This window comes from Cupressus sempervirens, chromosome 8 (assembly GCF_028749045.1).
Source record: "Cupressus sempervirens isolate cs-2001-9-10 chromosome 8, ASM2874904v1, whole genome shotgun sequence".
In the NCBI taxonomy this organism is placed as follows: domain Eukaryota; kingdom Viridiplantae; phylum Streptophyta; class Pinopsida; order Cupressales; family Cupressaceae; genus Cupressus; species Cupressus sempervirens.
Genome location: NC_143125.1, coordinates 415441056 through 415451077, shown reverse-complemented (window position 1 = coordinate 415451077; position 10022 = coordinate 415441056). Strand labels below are relative to the sequence as shown.

General features: G+C 34.9%; 1 pseudogene; it reads right to left on the bottom strand.

Annotated features, from left to right (window-relative positions):
• Window positions 1–3549: 3549 nt before the first annotated feature.
• Window positions 3550–4242, bottom strand: LOC149543019 (pentatricopeptide repeat-containing protein At2g03880, mitochondrial pseudogene; annotated as a pseudogene).
• Between the last annotated feature and the right edge of the window lie 5780 nt (window positions 4243–10022).

Sequence of the window (10022 nt, the reverse complement as noted above, 5' to 3'; positions counted from 1 at the left end):
CACACATCTCAGGGTAATCATGGAACAACCTCACAATACCACATCGATCCTGGTAACCACTGGCACAAATCTCAGTGAACCATAAATCACATCATAATCTCAAGGATCATTCAAAAGCATAATCAAAGAAATTGATAAAGAAACATAAATCCAAACACCTCAATGGTGTAGACCACTCAGGGTCATAATCATGATCCCATCACAACAAAAAATCAGCAAGGTTTCATCCATCAGGATGACTTATAGATGTCAAATGGGAGAGGCACTACATGTATGCATACATGTATCTATGCATGTATACATAGATGCATGCATGGATACATGCATGCATACATACATGGATACATTTATGCATACGTACATAGATACCTGTATGCATCTATGCATGCATTGATGCATCCATGCATGTATGCAATCCATACATGCATGCATGCATGCATATGCATACATACAAGATATATACATGTATAGATGTATGTATGTATACATACATACATACATAGAGGCATACATACATGGATCTATGTATACATGCATGTGTTGGTTTTTGAAAATGTTACCCAATTCCAATTACCCTAATGAGAATATGACACATCTAGGGGTAGCTAACTCCCATTATCAACACATCCATTCAGACACCAGGCCAACTATAAGGCATGACCCTTCTTCTACTTCAGGCTCTGCAAAACCTAGGCGGGTGAACCTATAGATTCCTTATATGGTACCAGTTGTCAAAGCATACACTGAATCTATTATGAAATAGATAAAACCCTTATTTCTCCTAATAACTCATGAAATAACATAAATCTACAATAGCTAAATGCAGATCTAAGAACCTCATAAGCTGAGTGAGGGCATTCTATTATAGCTCTTCAACATGAAAGGGGAAAAGTGTTTGATTTTTGATGTTGATTTCAACAACCATCAGATATGCAACAGTGAGAAAGTAATGACCTTGTAGCTGATTAGTGCCTAGTCCATTTGGGAAAATTCATGGATCACAAACATACATACGAATATTTGAGACATATGTGTATCTTTAGATATAGATCTATCTATTTAACTTGTAAATAGACATCTATATTTAGTTTAAAATCTCGTTCCTACCTGATATCCTCCTCAATAAATCTACAACCCTATTGATTTCTATGAAGCATTTACACAATTCTTTGAACTATCAGCAACAATGAAACAACATACAGTCTTAGGGGACTGCAACTACAACCTAAACTCTTTGTTCAAAGATCGTAAAACATTGAAATTCAATGAGAATGGAGACAAGATTCAACTAAAAATTAATCATCTGCTACTCTTTGCATTATTTCCTTGAAAATATACAATCATATGCATGAAATGAAAGACATGAAAACAACCTAACAGATCTGAACTATCTGTATTTATCTTCCTACTCTTGTTCATACAAGAAGAATATTGCTGAAGAAAAATGGTGTCACAGTCATGGAAACATGTCAAAATACTGGAACCAATGGTCTCACAGTGCAAAAACTGGAATCCCTAATGGTATCACAGCACTGAACCTTTTCTTCCCAAAAATTGGAACCCCCTAGTTTCTCAGTGACAAAAAATGGAACCCTTACAAATGAAGAAAGAAAGAAAGATATAGCAAGGAGATGAATTCTTGGATTGAAACTAAAGACGACAAGTGTCCATTTGGAATCCCATCTTGTGCAACTGAAAACCTCTTTCATCTCTCTACCATTTTAACTGATTTTCTATTTCATCATTATATTGTAACTAATTTGCAAAATATCCTTGCCTAATGATGAAAACCCTTTACTTGCCAAAATATCTGATTGCCCCATGAAAAAGCCAGTGAAAATGAGTTTTTACTGAGTAAATCAGAACAAATTCGACCCTAACTGCATTTCCATTGCCTTCTACTGATATCCAGGTCATTATCTTGACAAAAAACAAATTTGAACTTCCTGGTATGAATATGGTTGCATTTTAGGTACCTAATAGAAAACCTCGTGTAGCTCAAACTGACTGATACCTGTGCAAAAATTGACTCCAGAATCGCAAAGTTCATCTTCTCTCGATTTCGGCAATATATAACACTTCATATTTTGGTTATTGAAAGTGCCTAAAATTGCCATTTGAAAATGTCCCCTCTAGCTATAAAAATGCTTAAGTCTGCAACTCACATTTAAAATTTCAAAAAAATTAAAATACTCTAAAGTCCAAACTTTAGAATATATCCTTTATTTGATTTCAAAAGCCTGAATGTGACTTCAAAAAATGAGAAATAATAAAAATTATTATTTTTATTTGCCTTCATATTTCCCTCTCCTTCCATCCGGGTCAACCAGCTTCTGCCACATGGTGCCCTTTGATTCACTCATGCTATGTCGCTATGGTAACTAGTGAGCAACTTTCGATAGCAACATAGCACCTACCATCAGATCTGTGCCACATGGCGTGATCTGGTGCGATCTTGAGACCTGCTCACTGCATGATCTTCTGTTGTCTACCACGTGTCCAGATTTAATTGTCCTGTACTGCCACCTCAGCACGTTGATAGAGTCACCATGTCATCACCCAAACCGGGCCTACTACCATGTGTCGCAAGGTCACTATCTCGCTATGGTAACCGGTGAGCACTTTCGGTTGGCAAGTTAGCAACACCCGCTCGATCAAGACACGTGTCACCATCTCCTTCCTCGGTCTATTTCCTGCCACCTCATCACGTCAGTTAGTTTGTTTAAAATATTGCTTTTTCATGCTGATGTCAGTCCACCTCATCTGGGTCGGGTCCCACTTTAATTGCTCATGACCTCCACAAAAAGTGCTTTGTCTTTAGACACAATGCCTTTTGCATGCTATTGTATTTAAATATTAAAAGGTACCCTCCTGCGAGTGATGTGGGATTATTGCTTTTTGCATACTCTGCACTGCGTGGCTTCCTTCTACCCTTAACGTTGAATTTGCGGGTTCTTTGAAACATGGATGGCTTCCTTGTCTATCTCCTTCAACGTGAGTCTACTTCTAATTGCTTCCCCTATTTTCTTTTGATGCGTGAGAGCTTGTGTTAATATGCCTGCTGCTTTTAACTTTTTTGCTTGCATTTTATCTCTGTCTTTTCTTTGCGCAGGGTTGCTTCACTGGTGGCATGAATATTTATTTCAAGTCGATGCTCTGCCCTTATCTAAGCCACTTCTTCTATCTGCCTACATGGTCTAGATCTCTATGAAGTCAACAGCATGGTCTAGATCTCTATGAACTCAGAATTTTGTTTTCTTCTACGAACCAGAAATGAAATGCAGTCCCTTCTCAAACACATTTGCTAGATCTTGCTTCACTCAGGATCTCAAAACATCTTCGTAAGGGCATTATTTTTGTTTCAAATAGTGCAATCTGTACACATCTCTCATAGCAATTTTCTGTGAACAATCTTGGATGTAAACTTCTTTGCATGTCCTGGTAAACCCATACTCGGAGGTTTTTGATGACTTAATTGTTTTCCCAGAGGGCATGCTTGAAAATCTAAATGCAATCACCAGCTTGGCCCAATGGTGGCAGAAAAATAATTCACTTTCCTATGCAGAGGAAAATGCCTTGGTACCTTAAACTGCCAATATAGATTGCCCACACTTTGCATGGATCTCCAATGTCTATGGGTGTGCTATATTTTCCCACACAAAAAGCATGTACTAGTTTATCGATTTCAATCCAACTACATCTGGGCATCTTTTTTATTCCTTTATCTTTTATCAAATTTCTTAACAGAAAAACATAAATCGTGGCATCTGTAGGGTTCTGCTCAAAAAGATGAGTTGCTGCAAATACTCCTAATCCTAGATTTCCATGTGGTCTACATGCACCAAGAAAACACATCCACACAAATGCCATAGGCTTTATTGGCATTTTTATGATATAACTTAGAGTTTCCTTAAGATAGCCAGCATGGCTAAGAAGGTCGATCATGCAAACATAGTGATCAGTTGTAGGTACAATGCAATAAGAATCACATATGCCATTGAAGTATTTGCAGCCCTCGTCCACCAGACCTGCATGGCTACATGCTAATAAAACACAAGCGTGGCTTAAATGATCAAGATATGTTCTAGAGTGCTTCATTAGTTCAAAGAGTTTCAAGGCATCCTTGCAAAAACCATTTTGTGCATACCCTGTAATCATTGTAGTCCATGAACCTACATCTCTTTGAAGCATTTTGCCAAACAGTTCATTTGCCTTGTGTGAGATTCCACATTTTGCATACATGTCTACTTCAAGGATTTCTAGGACACAAAACAATGGTACAATCCATTTAGGCTAGCCAATCACAGGATCAAAGTTATAACATGCCGAACAGGGGTACAGATCAATCTGGATACCTTAGCCGTAACAAAACAATGCAAACTAAGTTTTTGATCATGTTTAGCAAACTGATCAAATGGATTCGAAATGATCTCAAAATTAGAACATATGAAGTGTCTTACCCTTAGAACACAATGAAAAAAGAATTTTTTCATTTGGGTCAACTGGGTTAAAGATATTATTGGTCGAACAGGGCTTCCCAGAATTGTGAACAACTAGTTAAATGCACAAAACAATAAATGACCAACTTTGTGGGGTACAAAACCTAGTCAAACGGATTTGGAATGAATTGAAAATTGAAACATAGGTTCTTGGGTATGGAAACAAGATAATCTCAAAGTGGTAAGTCATGACACAATTCTGGGCAAAAGATATTCGAGTTCAAACACAGCCTCCTGTCGCTATTTGACACTTAGGTGAAAATGCAAAATTGATACTAGCTCAAAACAGAACTTTGCCAAATGACTCAGAAACTCAATCTAACTTCACGAAATGCTTAGGCATGTTGAATGAAAGGTACCAAAAGCATTAAACACCTTAGGGGTCAATGGTACAGCTAGGTACATAGGCTTCACAAAGCATTTATAGGCCTCAAAATGATCGATAGTGCTCAAAATTTAGACTACAATTTTGAGCGCCAACAGCATGCATCTATGTATACATACATAGATACATGTATGCATTGATGCATACATTGATGCATACATACATGCATGCATCTAATGATGCATACAAGCATAGATGCATGCATCCATGTATGCATCCATAGATGCATCCATATATGTATGCATGCATACATGCATATGCATACATAAAAGATATATACTTGTATAGATGTATTTATGTATGTATGTATACATACATAGATGCATACATACATGCATATAAGTATCCATGCATACATACATGCATGCATCTGTGGATATACATGCATGCATCTATGCATACATGGATGCATACATACATGCATGTATCTATGTATGACATAGATATATCTATGTATGTATGGATGGAAGGATACATACATACATACACTGCATACATGCATGCATGCATAGATACATACATTTATGTATGTATGCATGCATGCATACATACATATATGTATGTATTGATGCGTAAATGCATAGATGCATGCATGTATGTATGCATCCATACATGGATGCATGTATGGATGCATGCATACATGCATATGCATCCATACAAAATATATATATGTATAGATGTATATATGTATGTATGCATAAATATATACATGCATCTATGTATGCATACATACATGCATGCATGCATTTATTTATCTATGCATTGAATACATCCATACATGCATACATAGATACATGTATGTATGGATGGATGCATGCATGCATGCATACATAGATATATGTATGGATATATGTATGCATGCATGCAAAATATATATATGTATATATGTATGTATGCATGTATGCCTACATATATAAATGCTTCTATGTATGCATACATACATGCATGGATGCATTTATTTATCCATGCATACATACATAGATGCATGTATGTATGGATGTATGCATGCATGCATACATACATTCATACATTGCATACATCCATACATGCATCCATAGATACATGTATGTATGGATGGATACATATGCATGCATCCAACCACGCATACATGTATCTATCCATGCATGCATGTACGCATGGATGCATACATACATACATGCATGTATACATGTATATATCTTTTATATATGCATATGGATGTATACATGCATGCATCTATGCATACATGCATCGATGCATGGATGTATGTATGCATCCATGCATGTATGTATGCATGCATGCATACATGGATGCATTCATGCATAGATGCATGTATGGATGCATACATCCATGCATGTATGGATGCATGTATGTAGATATGCATTGCATCCATGCATGCATCTGTGCATACATGCACGGATGGATGCATGCATGTATGGATGCATGCATGCATGCATACATACATACCTGTATACATGTATATATCTTGTATGTATGCATGCATCCATCCATACATTTATGTATCTATCCATCCATGCATAGATGCATGCATGGATGCATCCATACATAAATGTATACATGTATAGATCTTGTATATCCATACATGCATGTATGCATCCATACATGCATGGATGCATATATGTATGTATGCATCCATGCATATGCATGCATCTATCTATGCATGCATACATAGATGCATGCATGTATGTATGCATCTATGCATGCATGGATGCATGCAAGTATGTATGCATGGATGCATGCATACATACATACATGTGTAATGTATATATCTTGTATGTATGCATATGCATGTATGCATGCATACATACATCCATGCATCTATGCATAGATGCTACATCCATGCATGCATCTATGTATATATGCATACATACATGTATACATGTATGTATGTATATAGATGCATACATATATATGTATGTATGCATGCATGCATCCATACATACATATATCTATGTATACATTGCATACATACATAGATATGCATGCATGCATACATACATATCTATATCTACACATACATGCATGCATGCATAGATATATCTATGTATGTATGCAATGTATACATAAATGTATGTATGTATGGAGGCATGCATGCATGTATGTATGGATGCATGTATGCATGCATGCATACATAGATATATGTATGGATATATGCATGCATCCATACATATATGTATCTATGTATGTATGTATGTATTTATATATATGCATGCATTGATGCATACATCCATGCATGCATCTATATGTACATGCATGGATACATACATACATACATACATGTATACATGTATATATCTTGTATTTATGCATGCATGGATGCATACATCCATGCAAGCATCTATGTATACATGCACACATAAATGCATACATGTATGGATGTATGTATATATATGCATGCATACATATATTTGTATGGTTGCATACATCCATGCATGCATCTCTATATACTTGCATACATACATGTATGTATGTATATACATATTGCATATATAGATATATGCATGCATGTATCCATGTATGTATACATGTATGCATCCATTCATCCATACATACATGTATCTATGTACACATACATATTGCATATGCAAGCATGCATACATTTGTACATAGATATATGCATGCATGCATGCATCTATGTATACATACATGTATCTATGGATGTATACATGTATGTATGTATACATGCATACATACATACATCCATGTATCTATGTATGCATGCATGCATGTATCCTGTATGTATACATGTATGAATGCATCCATCCATACATACATACATAGATATATCTATGCATGCATGCATGTATATATAGATATATATATGTACATACATACATATGCATGCATGCATACATACATATATATGTATGTATGCATGCATGCATACATGTATATACATACATACAAGATACATGTATGTATGCATGCATGCATGCATATACATAGATACATGTATGTATGCATGCATGGATATACATGGATACATATATGTATGGATGGATGCTGTCATGCCCAAACTCACAGGGAAAAACACAACCAATTTTTTTTTTTTTTTTTTTTAAATACTTAGAAATCAACATTATTATGACGAATCCTATCTGAATGGACTTTACACTAAATATAGAATTCTTGCATTTAAGTAGTTCAATACACCTAGTCAAGTTTGTTGTCATGCTTACATCCACTAAAACAATTAAGTCCTAGGAATCATCGATAGATGTAATTTAGGTCTAGATGTATGTAAGATGAGATAAGATTGCATAGATCTACCTCGTTATTTAAAATGGTCAAATGATGGGTGCATCCCAAATAGAGGAAGTTTCATGAATGACGTCACTCACCAATACCCGTTCCAAAGGAGATCGAGGTGGTACATGCTTATTAAATTTCATAGTGATAGTATATTATGTGTATTGCGAGTATAACAACTTGATCTCTTTGACATATATGATATGTTGTACCCAGCATGTGCATCGGGTGAGGGCTAATACCATATTACTTAACCATAAGATTTATGCTCATAGTAACGATTGATACTTGTTCATGATGTATCTGCCATCACATAAATATTACACATTCAATGACCACTCATTCTTTGTGTTGGTTATGAACTTCCAATACACCCTATATGGGAAGAATTTAATTATATAGGGGTTTTATGCATATATATTAGATACAAATAACCTATTTTTAACAAGATATCTCCCAAGTCGTTTAACACCAACCCTTGCTAACGTTGAGTTTATTACAATTAATTATAAAGAGAAACAATTAAATGCAAATCTTACATTTTAATAATCAACTACATTTAATTATGCTAATGCCAATTATGCTTTTAGTACTACCTAGCCAATCTCTAACCCATTCTTAATTTTCTTAACCCATCAACTTTAGGTAATACACACAAGCAACATTCATATTTTTGGGCTTAATTTAATACCTAGTTTATTTTATTCTATTTTCATTTTTACTATCTCAAGTTTATTATTCTATAGAAATTTACAATCTATATATCTCAATATTTAATATTACTAATATACTACTCTATGCTTCCTACATAATATCTTACCAAACTCCTCTCCCTTCAAAATAAAAATAAAAATATAAACACCCATCATTTCCTAACTACTCCTAGACACCTACTCCCATCTTTTTACAAATATCATAGCCCCTCTTCAATCAATTTTGTATGCATAGGCATGGGTCACAAGTACTTAACCCCTTCCCCAAGGATGTTGACAAATTGAAATAAAAATGTAGCAGCAAGGTCTTATCACAACTTGGCTTGGAAAGTACACCCTCATTTACTAGCTTCTCCCCTTCTCCCAAGCACATGGGTTCACGTTTTTTTATGTGTATGGGGCTGAAAAAAGGTGAATTTCTTTACTTTGCATCAAATTCCACAATTCTAATTTTCTCTTCCTCTAGTTTAGCGCCTAAGACAAGCAGGTCCTTTATTAGCCCAAGGTGTATGTGATTTGAAAGTTGGGGGGCTGCCATCATGTCAGGTTTGTCTCCACCACATATTGTTATTATTATCATTATTGTTTCCTAAATTTGCACCCAAGTCAAGGCAGGCATTTGAATTGGCATAATTAGTTTTTATATCACATTGCACTTTATAATTTGGTATTATTTTTTTTTCTAGGTTTTTCTTTGATATTGACATGCATGTTGTTTTTCTAAACAAAATATTTATATTCTTTTATTTACACACAAGGTCTTGTCATGATCTAAGACATCAATCTCAAGACTGTCACACAATTAATGGGGTGATTTTTAAATTATTGATTTCTATCTTATAAAATTCCAAGATAATCTTATATTATTTAGGCCTATTATTTTATTGTTCTGTAATGGCAAGAGGCATTAATTCACTTTCTCCATACAATTTCCAAAGAGAGTTTTGTGCATCTACAGTTTATGTTTATTTGCTTCACACAATAAGCTTCCTTGTTCTCAATTGATTTCCTACCTCTAAGTCCATAATTTTTATTTTTTTATATAGATTATTACTATGCAAATTTGAAGAACTCTTCATACTTGTATAGTTTAAGTTGATAATCTCCATTTAACTTTTAAACATTAAACTCAATGCAATAAATAAACATTTCATGACAAGGTTTTATATGAAACTA